At 43.7% G+C, this 13583-nt stretch overlaps 1 protein-coding gene across 1 annotated transcript in view; it reads right to left on the bottom strand.

The window, feature by feature from the left end:
• The window catches only part of LOC139541946 (ATP-sensitive inward rectifier potassium channel 12-like), a 35806-nt gene extending 22896 nt beyond the window's left edge, over positions 1–12910 (bottom strand). Inside the window, exon 1 of the mRNA XM_071346871.1 lies at positions 12234–12910. The gene's annotated coding sequence lies outside the window, so the exon portion shown is untranslated. The remainder of the gene's footprint in view (positions 1–12233) is intronic.
• Positions 12911–13583: the final 673 nt, after the last annotated feature.

The raw sequence follows: 13583 nt of genomic DNA, 5'->3' as shown, positions 1-13583 counted from the left end.
ATGTATTAAGCCTTTAGCAAACACAAAACTGATACCAAGACCCAAAACTTGAAACATCTAGGGGGACGAGTACTCTCTCCCAACTAACAGACACCTAAGTTGGAGCCGAATCTCGTAGCCTTCGTGTGCTTGAAAAGTTTGTAAATTGCGTGAAACGTTCTTCCAGGAATTATTAACAAGTATTGAAAATGATATACATAAGGGTATGGGTGACAAAAATATTACACTATGATTCACAGGACATGTTTCCAATGGGGCAGTTAAGAGCCCGGAAGGGGGGGCTCCCGGGGGTGGGCTTGGCATCCATTGGGCGTGATATCGGTTTGCTTCAGGTGAATAGGATTTGTCGTTGACTCCCCATAGTATGTTATACCGAGTGACCTACTGAAAGGGAACTATGCAGCCTACTCAATAACTTTTTGAAGCTACTGTTTACAGGCCTCCTGGAACATATACAGCGTTCCTCACTGAGTTCCCTGAATTCACATCGTACCTCGTAGTCATGGGAGATCATTTAAAAATTTTGGGTGATTTCAATATTCACAAGCCCACAGACTCACTCGAAAAGGCTTTCGGAGCTATCATCAGGTTTTGTCCAACATGTCTCGTCCCGAGCATCGCCAAAATCATACCCTGGATCTAGTTTTGTCCTGTAGAATAGATATTGTGGATCTAAATGTTTTCCCTCAAAATTCTTGACTTTTGGACCACAATCTTATTACGTTTGCAATCGCAACAAATCATTTGCTTAGACCCCAACTAAGGATTTTCAAAATCTGCGCTATAAATTGTCAGACAACCCAAAGATTCCTAGATGCCGTTCCAGACTCCCTCCACCTACACAAGGATGTTGGAGTACAAAAATCAGTTAACCACCTAACCAAGAATCTAAACTTTACCTGGCGTAATACCCTAGATGTGGTCGCACTGCTAAAAACAAAAACAAAATTTCACAAGAAACTAGCTCCCTAGTATACAGAAAATACCCTAGCCCTGAAACAAGCTGCCCGAAAATTGGAACAGAAATGGTGCTCCACCAAATTGGAAGTCTTCCGTCTAGTTTGGGAAGACAGTACCGTGCAATATTGAAAAGCACTCACTGCTGCTCGATCAGCCCACTTTTCCAACCTGAATGAGGAGACAAAAAAAAAAAATCTAACATTTACACTTTTTTAAATCTTGTATCTCTCGACATATTCACTAAAATAGTCATGGCCTCAAAACCTTCCAGCTATCTACTGGACTCTATTCCAACTAAACTACTGAAAGAGCTATTTCCTGTGCTTTGTCCTCCTATGTTGAATGTAGTAAATGGCTCCCTATCCTCTGGATTTGTACCAAACTCACTAAAAGTGGCACTCTCCTGAAAGAGCATAACCTTGACTCGGAAAATGTAAAAACTATCAGCCTATATCGAATCTCTCATTCCTCTCAACATTATTTGAAAAAGCAGTTGCTCAGCAACTCACTCCCTTCCTGAACCCCAAAAAATGTATACAAAACGCTCCAGTCAGGTTTAGACCCCATTACAGTCCTGAGACCCCACTCGTGAAGGTGGTGAATTACCTTTTAATGGCGTCAGACCAAGGCTATGCATCTGTCATCATGCTCCTAGACCTTAGTGCCGCTTGTACCGTTGGTCACCGCATTCTTTTGGAAAGATTGGAAACCCTTATTGGTCTACGCGGACAAGTTCTTGCCTGGTTTAGGTCTTATCTGTCTGAAAGAAATCAGTTTGTCTCTGTGGATGGTTTTTCATTCGACAAATCAAAGGTACGTTTCGGTGTTCCTCAATGTTCCGTTCTAGGACCACTATTGTTTTCTTTATATATACTACCTCTTGGTGATGTCATTCAGAACCACATTGTCAACTTTCACTGCTATGCAGAAAACACACAAATGTACATTTCAATGAAACAGGGTAAAAACGCAAACTTGCCTACCCTGTAAACCTGTTTTTCAGACATAAGGAAGTGGATGGCGGAAAATGTTTTGCTTTAAATTCGGATAAAACTGAGTTTCTAGTTCTAGATTCCCCCCCCCCCCCAAAAAAAGAGATCTGCTGTCGGATCTGACAATGAATCTCGATAGTCGTCTCAAATAAAACTGTGAAGCACCTGCCGTTAATCTGGGCCCTGATCTCTCTTTTGACGAACATATAAAAAAAAATTCAAGAGTCGCTTTTCCCCCATCTTTGTAACATTGCAGAAATCTGAAACATTTGTCCCAAATTGATGCAGAAAAGCTAATCCATGCTTTTGTCCCTTCAAGATTAAACTACTGCTATGGTCTACTCTCCGGCTACCCGGATAAGACACTAAATAAACTTCAGCTAGTGCAAAATACGGCTACTAGAATCTTGACTAGAACCCCCCAAAATGATCATATTACTCTACTCCAGTGCTAGACTCTATTGGCTTCTTGTTAAGGCTAGGGCTGATTTGAAGATGTACTGTTAACCTACAAAGCATTACATGGACTTGCTTCTACGTATCGCTCCGATATGGTTCTGCCGTATATACCCACACATACGCTATGGTCACAAGACGCAGGCCTCCTTATTGTTCCTAGAATTTCTAAGCAAACAGCTGGAGTCGGGGCTTTCTCCTACAGAGCTACATTTTTATGGAATGGTCTGCCGATCCGACTCATCTCTTCAGTACGTCGCAGTTTTGCGCCCCCTTATGCGGTGGGGAAGATCTTTGTGGGCTATACTGGGCCTTGTCTCAGGGTAGTAAGTTAGTGGTCTGTTACATTTACATTTACATTTACATTTAAGTCATTTAGCAGACGCTCTTATCCAGAGCGACTTACAAGTCTCTGTTGATATTCCATTGGTGGTGTGGGGGCTGTGCTTTGGCAAAATGGGTGGGGTTATATCCTAACTGATTGGCCCTGTCTGGGACCACAGGGTCACCGACCTCCCCTCTCTCAGTCCCCAGTATCTATGCTGCAATAGTCTATGTGCCGGTGGGCTATGGTCAGTCTATCCTATCTGGTGTAATTCTCCAGTCTTATCTAATGATTATCTCTCTCTCTCTCTCTCTCTCTCTCTCTCTCTCTCTCTCTCTCTCTCTCTCTCTCTCTCTCTCTCTCTCTCTCTCTCTCTCTCTCTCTCTCTCTCTCTCTCTCTCTCTCTCTCTCTCTCTCTCTCTCTCTCTCTCTCTCTCTCTCTCTCTCCCTCCCTCCCTCCCTCCCTCCCTCTCTCTCTCTCTCAAATAAGCTTTGGTAATATGTACATTGTTACGTCATGCCAATAAAGCAAATTGAATTGAATTGAGAGGGAGAGGGAGGTGTTGTCCAGACTGTTTTCACAGTCTTGCTTTCACTAACAGACAACAGAAATATTTTTTTTAATGTCTTATGAGCTGAACAGAACAGTATGCAAGTGGAAGGGAGGACAGTAGCAAGTGACCCACTTGTGGTTTGTGACTACTATGATTTCTCATTGTAGCCAATTCAATTGCAGTAATTCTGTTACAGAGGTTTCTGTAATTACGTTACCAATTTGGTACTGGAATTGCACGTTTGAATCATTTAATAATTCACAAACAAACTTGATATCAGTAAATATACACTATTTAATACACTATAACTAACTGGTAGGTCTAACATTACTAGTTACTTCTGTGATCTTTCATTATTGTCCCTCATGATGGTGAGGAATCTTAAAATGTATTAAAGATATATGGGTTTTTAGTAACAGAATTACAAGTCACAAGGCAATGTTTCTTCAACTTACAGAAGGCAAATAATTTCTCCAAAACAAAGTATACGTGTTGATTGTCACGCCCTGACCATAGATTGCTTTGTATGTTTCTATGTTTTGTGTGGTCAGGGTGTGATGTGGGTGGGCATTCTATGTTGTATGTCTAGGTTGTCTGTTTCTGTGTTTGGCCTAGTATGGTTCCCAATCAGAGGCAGGTGTCAGTCGTTGTCTCTGATTGGGAGCCATATTTAGGTAGCCTGTTTTTCTTTGTGTTTTGTGGGTGGTTATTTTCTGTGTCTGTGTTTCACCATACGGAACTGTCTCGGTCGATTGTCAGTTTATTAATTTTGTTCATTGTTCAAGTATTCTTATTAAAATGGATACTTACCACGCTGCACATTGGTCCGACATTTCATACTCCTCTTCAGACGAGGAGGAAAACCGTTACATTGATATTAGTTGGCAGAGGTCTTTACTTCAACATTATTGTGTTATGATGTATTTCTAATAGCTTTTAAGACTTTTTCTGGTAGATGTTGTCTAAGACCCCTTTTCCATCTGTTTGGCCAGAAATCAAAGCCTTTGCGTATTCCTAATTTTTAGGATGGTAAATGGTTGAATAATATATGTATGCCTTCATTTAAAAATAAATATAGACTCTTAGCTTTCATTTGATACCCAATTTGGCATGCTCTTATAAACCTCACATGTTGGTGCTCATGGGTCCTTTTAGATGGAAATGCTCTCCCACTGATCAACACTCGGAAGGCTTGACTGATGGTGTACAACCGCCCACTGACGTGCACTATCAAATACCTCGGGTCCTTCCCCCTCTCTACCACAGCCTCTTAGTCTCATTCCATTCACTATGAACACACAGTAGTCTGCTGTGCTCTACAGCCACGTCCAACAGAGCCCTTTCTCAGTTGCCATAATATATTATGACAGCCATGTCTATTATTGTGCCCTCTTCCAAAGGATTTGATTGTCCCCTGATAATGTCTCACAATTCACCACTAGTGTTACTGCAGAAATACAATAAAGTGTATTCGGAAAGTATTCAGACCACTTGACTTTTTCCACATTTTCTTACGTTACAGCCTTATTCTAAAACTACACACAATACCCCATAATGACCAAGCAAAGCCTTGGTGGTTCCAAACTTCTTCCATTTACATTTAGGCCACTGTGTTCTTGGGGACCGTCAATGCTGCAGAAATGTTTTGGTACTCTTCCCCAGATCTGTGTCTTGACACAATCCTGTCTCGGAGCTCTACGGACAATTCCATTCGACCTCATGGCTTGGTTTTTGCTCTGACATGCACTGTCAACTGTGTGACCTTATATAGACAGGTGTGTGCCTTTCCAAATCATGTCCAATCAATTGAATTTATCACAGGTGGACTCCGATCAAGCTGTGGAAACATCTCAAGGATGATCAATGGAAACAGGATGCACCTGAGCTCAATTTCGAGTCTCATAGCAAAGGAACTGAATATTTATGTAAATAAGGTATTTCATTTTTTATTTCCTCTTTTTTATTTTTATTTTTTTAAATACCTTTTTTCGCTTTATCATAATGGAGTATTGTGTGTAGATTGATGAGGATTTTTTTTTTTAAATACATTTTAGGCTATAACGTAACAAAATGTGGAAAAAGGGAAGAAGTCTGAATACTTTCCGAATGCACTGTTAATCACTTGAACCAACCACCAATATCACAAAAAACACATAGTATACGGATGGTTTCAGCATTTCAGTATGTTTTTATCCTGTATCATCTTTTGCAGTACATGCATGACCAGGCTGGCCTCTTATCCCCTTTAGACTACCAACGCCCATATCATACTGTAGTAGTATATCAGGTAACACATGAATTGTTCAAATGAAAGTAAAACCGCCTGTGTGTGTTTCAAGTCATTAGATAAGTGCCTCCAGGTCTCTGCTAAAAAGAAAGCATTTAGGAACGTGCTGCATGAATAGGTTTTCAGGCAATGGACTTTGATTTGGAACTCGCTCAGAAATATCAGAGAAGGTATGCCTTGTTAAAATGCCCTGGGTTAGAGTAGATTAGGCCTATGAAGTATAGTGTCACCAATCCCCTTGTCTGATGTTGTAAATGCAACACATGCATGAGCAGACAAACGATAGTTATGTTTATGGTCCTATTTGTCGCAAATGTATGTGTTATAGCTTTCATTGAGATATTGAAGTTAAAATTCAGTAGATTCCCTTACGTTTCTGTTTGTGTGGGGGGGGGTATGACGGTGTGTGAGTGAGAAATGACAGGTCTGCAGAGTCAATGGCAGGAATACCACGGCACGTGACGGAAGTCGCACCTCGTGCGACGCCATTTTGCTGCATTTCTATTTACGGCAAGTTGTTCATTGTCGTTCCTTTCACTTTGAAATAACTTGACTTCGGGATGACTTTGTTGTGTCTGAAATAGCAACCAAATGATAGAACTCACGAGGGCGTCTGTATAGAAAGCACGATGTGGTTATTACTCACATATAACTTCAGTACAGCTGCTTCCGGGAGCACACACACACACCACGTATGGAGGTGAATTGAGGGTGCAGGTAAGGGTTATTGCTTTCGAATGATCCGAAGAAGTTTAGGCCTAGGGGAAAGGGGGGCACTCCATCTCAAGGAGGTAGGAAATTGAACCGGCGACTGCGATCGAGGCCATTATCCATTGTTGCGGAAGAGTTCAGGTGCAGATGTCAGTGTATTTTCCTATGCACCCTCTTCACCAGTGCAGTCTCAAGTGACCTACAGGTACTTTCCTATAGAGTAGCTCACATCTTAACCGTGGTGCAGTACTGTACAGTATCTGCCATGGGCGGTTACATGGGAAGTGTGTTACTACATTGAATGCTTTGCACAATATAACAATGTAGTGAACATACAAATAGAAATACTATTATTCATTCTCTTTCTATCACAGTGACCTTTATTCAAGATGAACAGTTTGATGGATTTGACCATGGCAATGGAAAGGTCACCTTTTGATCAAGTCAGTTCTTTTCTTTATCAGTATGTGTCTCTCCAGATAAAAGACAGACCGATTGAGTCACACTCTATCGTCCCGTGGACTGGGATAATATGTGTTGTGTTTCAGATGCCATCTGAAGTTGTTGTTCAGCTGGAACCAAAGAGATAAGCGTGCGACAGCGTGCGTGTGTTTGTGTGTGCATTTGCATGTTTGTGTTTATGCATCGTGTATCATAGTCATTCATTGCTTTCGGGCAGATCTGTGTTCTTTTTGTCACCGTTTAATTTGATTTGATGATCCTCCATCATCTCTTCTATTTATGTATTACTGGACAAGACAAGCTGGCTGTATATCTCCTGTGGTCAGTTTTTATATCCACCTGTATTCTCTTGATCAATTAAGTGATTACAGGTCAATCCCACTAGGGGGCACTTGCACGTAGTATTTTATATGATGTTCTATTCACTGAGAGAACCATTGAGTACTTTTTTTAAATATAAACTTTATTGTGCATCTCCTCTTATATAGATTTACATCTGTATTGCACTTAGTGCAACATGCTGCGCAGGTCAGGGGAAATAACACACATCTGAAATGTCCTGAAGTACTCTGCATTTTAAGTGCTATTTAAAATGAGTTTTTAATATCCGAACACATGTTCAAATATGAGATCAAGTACGTATAATGACTTCATTCTTTTAATACATTCTATTGGCGTCATTTATGAGTGTAACATGAAGATAATGTTTGTGGTGTGCTGGTGTGCTATTGAGATAACAGGCAGGCAGGATGTGGTAATTTATCCATCTGGGAAACAGAGCCCTACTGTACATCAACTTGAATCCTCTTGGTATTTTAAACTCTTTGGTTGTATCTTGAGTACAGTACTTTTGGGAGATGCACTCAGATCATACAGCATTCCTATGGATTTAATTCATGACAGCTGTCAGCTGGACAAAGCTCCATACATTATCAAGGGTACAATGTATGCATTATCCAAAATTAACTGCTTTCATTTTCGTGATTATAAAAATGTATGTTTCATGCTCAGTTGAATATTCAAGTATACAGTTGAAGTCGGAAGTTTACATACACCTTAGCCAAATACATCTAAACTCAGCTTTTCACCATTTCTGACATTCAATCCAAAATCCTAACTGTCTTAGATCAGTTAGGATCACCAGTTTATTTTAAGAATGTGAAATGTCAGAATAATAGTAGAGAGAATTATTTATTTCAGCTTTTATTTCTTTCATCACATTCCCAGTGGGTCAGAAGTTTACAAACACAATTAGTATTTGGTAGCATTGCCTTTAAATTGTTTAACTTGGGTCATGTCACGCCCTGACCTTAGAGAGCCGTATTATTTCTCTATTTGGTTGTGGGGTGGGCATTCTATGTTTTGTGTTTCTTTGTGTTTGGCCGAGTGTGGTTCCCAATCAGAGTCAGCTGTCGTTCGTTGTCTCTGATTGGGAATCATACTTAGGTAGCCTTTTTTCCCAATCTTGTTTTTGTACAGCTCTTGTAGCCTACGGAATGGTACGTTCGTTTTGGATTCACTTTGTTATTTTATTGCTGGTTCTCATTTAAATAAATATGATGACCACAAATTGCGCTGCGCCTTGGTCTCCTTCAAACAACGGACGTTACAGAAGATCCCACCACAAAAAGACTAAGCAGCGTTTTCAGGAGGAGTGGACATGGGAGGAGATACTGGAAGGCAAGGGACCCTGGGCGCAGGCTGGAAAATATCGCCGTCCTAAGGAGGAGATGGAAGCAGCAAAAGAGGAACGGCGAGAATACGAGGAGTTGGCACGACGAAGCATGCACGAGAGGCAGCCCCCCCAAAAAACGTTTGGGGGGCACACGGGGAGATTGACGGAGTCAGGTTGTAGACCTGGGCCAACTCCCCGTGCTTACCGTGGGGAGCGTGTGACCGGTCGAGCGCCGTGCTATGCGGTGATGCGCAGTCACAGCCCGGTGCGCTATATTCCAGCTCCCCGCATTTGTCGAGCTAGAGTGGGATTTCAGCCAGGACGGATGGTGCCGGCTCAGCGTTCCTGGCCTCTGGTGCGTCTCTTCGGTCCAGGATATCCTGCGCCGGCTCTGCACACTGTGTCTCTGGTGCATCTCCACAGCCCAGTACGTCCTGTGCCAGCGCCCCGCAGTTGCCGGGCTAGGGTGAGTATCCAGCCAGGAAGGGTGGTGCCAGCTCTACGCTCCAGACCTCCAGTGCACCTCCTCGGCCCAGTATATTCTGCGCCGGCTCTACGCACAGTGTCTCCGGTGTGCTTTCACAGCCCAGTGCGTCCTGTGCCAACGCCCCGCAGTTGCCGGGCTAGGGTGAGCATCCAGCCAGGACGGGTTGTGCCAGCTCTGCGCTCCAGACCTCAAGTGCGTCTCCACGGCCCTGTACATCCTGTGCCAGCTCCACGAAACCGGCCTCCAGTGATGATTCATGGCACGAAGCCTCCAGTGATGATCCATGGCATGAAGCCTCCAGTGATGATCCATGGCACGAAGCCTCCAGTGATGATCCATGGACGAAGCCTCCAGTGATGATCCATGGCACGGAGCCTCCAGTGATGATCCATGGCACGAAGCCTCTAGTGATGATCCATGGCACGAAGCATCCAGTAATGATCCATGGCAAGAAGCCTCCAGTGATGATCCATGTCACGAAGCCTCCAGTGATGATCCATGGCCCGGAGCCTGCAGTGAGGATCCATGGCACGGAACCTCCAGCGTTGATCCGCGGTTCAGAGCCTCCAGCGACGGTCTCCAGTCCGGAGCCTCCAGCAACGATCCCCAGTCCGGAGCCTCAGCGACGATCCCCAGTCCGGGGCCTCCAGCGACGATCCCCAGTCCGGGGCCTTCAGCGACGATCCCCAGTCCGGAGCGTCCAGCGACGATCCCCAGTCCGGCGCCTCCAGCGACGATCCCCAGTCCGGAGCCTCCAGCGACGATCCCCAGTCCGGAGCCTCCAGCGACGATCTGCAGTCCGGAGCCTCCAGCGGTGGTTCCCAGTTTGGAGCCTCCGGCGATGATCCACGGTCCGGTTCCTCTGGCAACGATCCACGGTCCGGTTACACAAAAGCGGAGGGATCAGCGGGCGGAGCGGGGGCTACGCCCCGAACCGGAGCCGCCGCCATGGGTAGATACCCACCCGGACCCTCCCCTATAGGTTCAGGTTTGCGGCCGGGAGTCCTCACCTTTGGGGGGGGGGGGGGGGGGGTACTGTCACGCCCTGACCTTAGAGAGCCGTTTTATTTCTCTATTTGGTTAGATCGGGGTGTGATGTGGGGTGGGCATTCATTGTCTGTATTTCTTTGTGTTTGGCCGAGTGTGGTTCCCAATCAGAGGTAGCTGTCTATCGTTGTCTCTGATTGGGAATCATACTTAGGTAGCCTTTTTTCCCACCTATGTTGTGGGATCTTGTTTTTGTACAGCTCTTGTAGCCTACGTAACGGCTACAAGAGTACGTTCGTTTTGGTTTCACTTTGTTATTTTGTTGCTGGAGCTCATTTAAATAAATATGATGACCACAAATTACGCTGCGCCTTGGTCTCCTTCAAACAACGGACGTTACAGGTTAAACGTATCAGGTAGCCTTCCACAAGCTTCCCACAATAAATTGGGTGCATTTTGGCCCATTCCTCCTGACAGAGCTGGTGTAACTGAGTCAGGTTTGTAGGCCTCCTTGCTCGTACACGCTTTTTCAGTTCTGCCCACAAATGTTCTATGGGATTGAGGTCAGGGCTTTGTGATGGCCACTCCAATACCTTGACTTTGTTGTCCTTAAGCCATTTTGACACAACTTTGGAAGTATGGTTGGGGTCATTGTCCATTTGGAAGACCCATCTGCAACCAAGCTTTAACTTCCTGACTGATGTCTTGAGATGTTGCTTCAATATATCCACATACTTTTCCTGCCTCATGACGCCATCTATTTTGTGAAGTGCACCAGTCCCTCCTGCAGCAAAGCACCCCCACAACGTGATGCGCTCACCTCTGTGCTTCACGGTTGGGATGGTGTTCTTCGGCTTGCAAGCCTCCCCTTTTTTCTCCAAACATAACGATGGTCATTATGGCCAAACAGTTCTATTTTTGTTTCATCAGACCAGAGGACATTTCTCCAAAAAGTACAATCTTTGTTCCAATGCGCAGTTGCAAACCATAGTCTGGCTTTTTTATGGCGGTTTTGGAGCAGTGGCTTCTTCCTTGCTGAGCGGCCTTTCAGGTTATGACGATATAGGACTCGTTTTACTGTGAATTTAGATACTTTTGTACCTGTTTCCTCCAGCATCTTCACAAGGTCCTTTGCTGTTGTTCTAGGATTGATTTGCCCTTTTCGCACCAAAGTACGTTAATCTCTAGGGGACAGAACGCGTCTCCTTCCTGAGCGGTATGATGGCTGCGTGGTCCCATGGTGTTTATACTTGCATACTATTGTTTGTACAGATGAACATGGTACCCTCAGGCATTTGGAAATTGCTCCCAAGGATGAACCAGACTTGTGGAGGTCTACAATTTTTTTCTGAGGTCTTGGCTGATTTCTTTTGATTTTCTCATGATGTCAAGCAAAAAGGCACTGAGTTTGAAGGTAGGCCCTGAAATACATCCACACGTACACCTCCAATTGACTGAAATTATGTAAATAAGCCTATCAGAAGCTTCTAAAGCCATGACATCATTTTCGGGAATTTCCCAAGCTGTTTAAAGGCACAGTCAACTTAGTGTATGTAAACTTCAGACCCACTGGAATTGTGATACAATGAATTACAAGTGAAATAATCTGTCTGTAAACAATTGTTGGAAAAATTACTTGTGTCATGCACAAAGCAGACGTCCTAACCGACTTGCCAAAACTATAGTTTGTTTACAAGAAATTTGTGGAGTGGTTGAAAAACGAGTTATAATGACTCCAACATAAGTGTATGTAAACTTCCGACTTCAACTGTATCTACTTTTATCCGTTCAGAAAATCTGAAGTGCACATCTTGCCAAAGACTCCTGTCACAAATGCAACTAGTGGTCCTCAATCATTATGTTCTGTTAATGGATTTACCTCAGAGAATGATGTATAGTCAGTGGACTTAGACATTTACTCGGAATTATGAGGGTAGAATGTGTATCATGTTTGAGACCGCTACATCTTTTTTTATGTAGTACTGTCTGGAACAGGTATAAGCTAAGCATCATTACAGTCCTTTCTCATACCAGCCGTAGGTGTGACGTGATATTGTATGCAAGTGTCAGGAGGGTCATACACACAACTCATATTCTGTGATGTTAAATGAGGAAAGCGTCACTATATCGACATGAAGAGTTGCCTTCTCTCTTACACGGCGACATACCTGTACTATGCGAATTTAGATTGGGACAAGATAAGGGACATTGCATTTACAATTACACTAAACCCAATAACGTTACTGCTGTTCCAACCAACATCGCACCAACGATGAGGAAAAGCAGTTGTCAAAAGAGCAGCATCAAACTCTACGTGAAGTTTGAATAGTTCCTTACCTTATATATTATCCACCTGGTTCTTTTCTTCTGCCACTTTAGAGCTGAAAGACAGTATCCTCCTGGCTCATATACCAGCTAGCCAAACTGAAGCCTCATTCTTCCCTCTGAGTTTATGCCACCAGAGCTGGTCTCTCTCTCTCTGTGATTCCTAAGGGTAGAACCACTCCATCCTTTTGAGCCACAGGCACAGAAACCCTTTGAATTTCTTCATTGTTGATCTCTATCTCTGCTTTCTATCCTTCCTCTGTTGTTTTCAGTCAGGGAGTTTTCACCGACATGCATTGCACATTCGTGAACTGCACCAGGTGTCAGTCGGTCGCCGCAAAGACCAAAACTATGAAAAATTGGTGCGTTTTCTTTTTTTGACTGATTCAATCCGTCCTCAGTTTGTCCTCTGCTGCTGGGCGTAAAAAAAGCTATCTAAGAACTTCCCAATGTGAAAAAAGGCTTTGTATCCCCATCTTATGAACTCCTTCAGCACTTCTATTCAGTCACAATCTTTAGACATTTAAGTCCCTCGTCACATTTCCCATAAAACTGGAGAATTAAAGAGAGAAAATTAACTCTGCTTATTAGCTGAACAGCCCCTCTATCAATCTTTGCAATCTGATCTAGTTCTCCTGGCTGCAGTTCTCTCTCTTTTTCTCTCACTCTCTCACTGTTTCTTGCTCACTCACTCACTCGCTCCCTGCCTCTCTTCTCTCACTCCCCCTCTTCTGTTGTGTCACAGAAGCTGCCATTTGCAGCCACCGTGTGGTCTCCTCTCCTCCCTCCCCCTCTCTCTCGCTCTCCCTTCCTCCCACAGTACGGCACAGTCAGTGGACAGCAACTTGATGTATATATGCATCATTCAAATGCCCAGAACAGTGTAGTAGTGTACAGTTGTGGCCAAAAGTTGAGAATGACACAAATATTAATTTTCACAAAGTCTGCTGCCTCAGTTTGTATGATGGCAATTTGCATAAACTCCAGAATGTTATGAAGAGTGATCAGATGAATTGCAATTAATTGCAAAGTCCCTCTTTGCCATGCAAATGAACTGAATCCCCCAAAAACATTTCTACTGCATTTCAGCCCTGCCACAAAAGGACCAGCTGACATCATGTCAGTAATTCTCTCGTTAACACATGTGTGAGTGTTGACGAGGACAAGGCTGGAGATCACTCTGTCATGCTGATTGAGTTCGAATATCAGACTGGAAGCTTCAAAAGGAGGGTGGTGCTTGGAATCATTGTTCTTCCTCTGTCAACCATGGTTACCTGCAAGGAAACACGTGCCGTCATCATTGCTTTGCACAAAAAGAGCTTCACAGGCAAGGATATTGCTGCCAGTAAGATTGCACCTAAA

The sequence above is a fragment of the Salvelinus alpinus genome, chromosome 17, assembly GCF_045679555.1.
Source record: "Salvelinus alpinus chromosome 17, SLU_Salpinus.1, whole genome shotgun sequence".
NCBI lineage: Eukaryota > Metazoa > Chordata > Actinopteri > Salmoniformes > Salmonidae > Salvelinus > Salvelinus alpinus.
The sequence above is the reverse complement of the archived record's forward strand: the minus strand, read 5'-3'. Positions and strand labels throughout refer to the sequence as shown.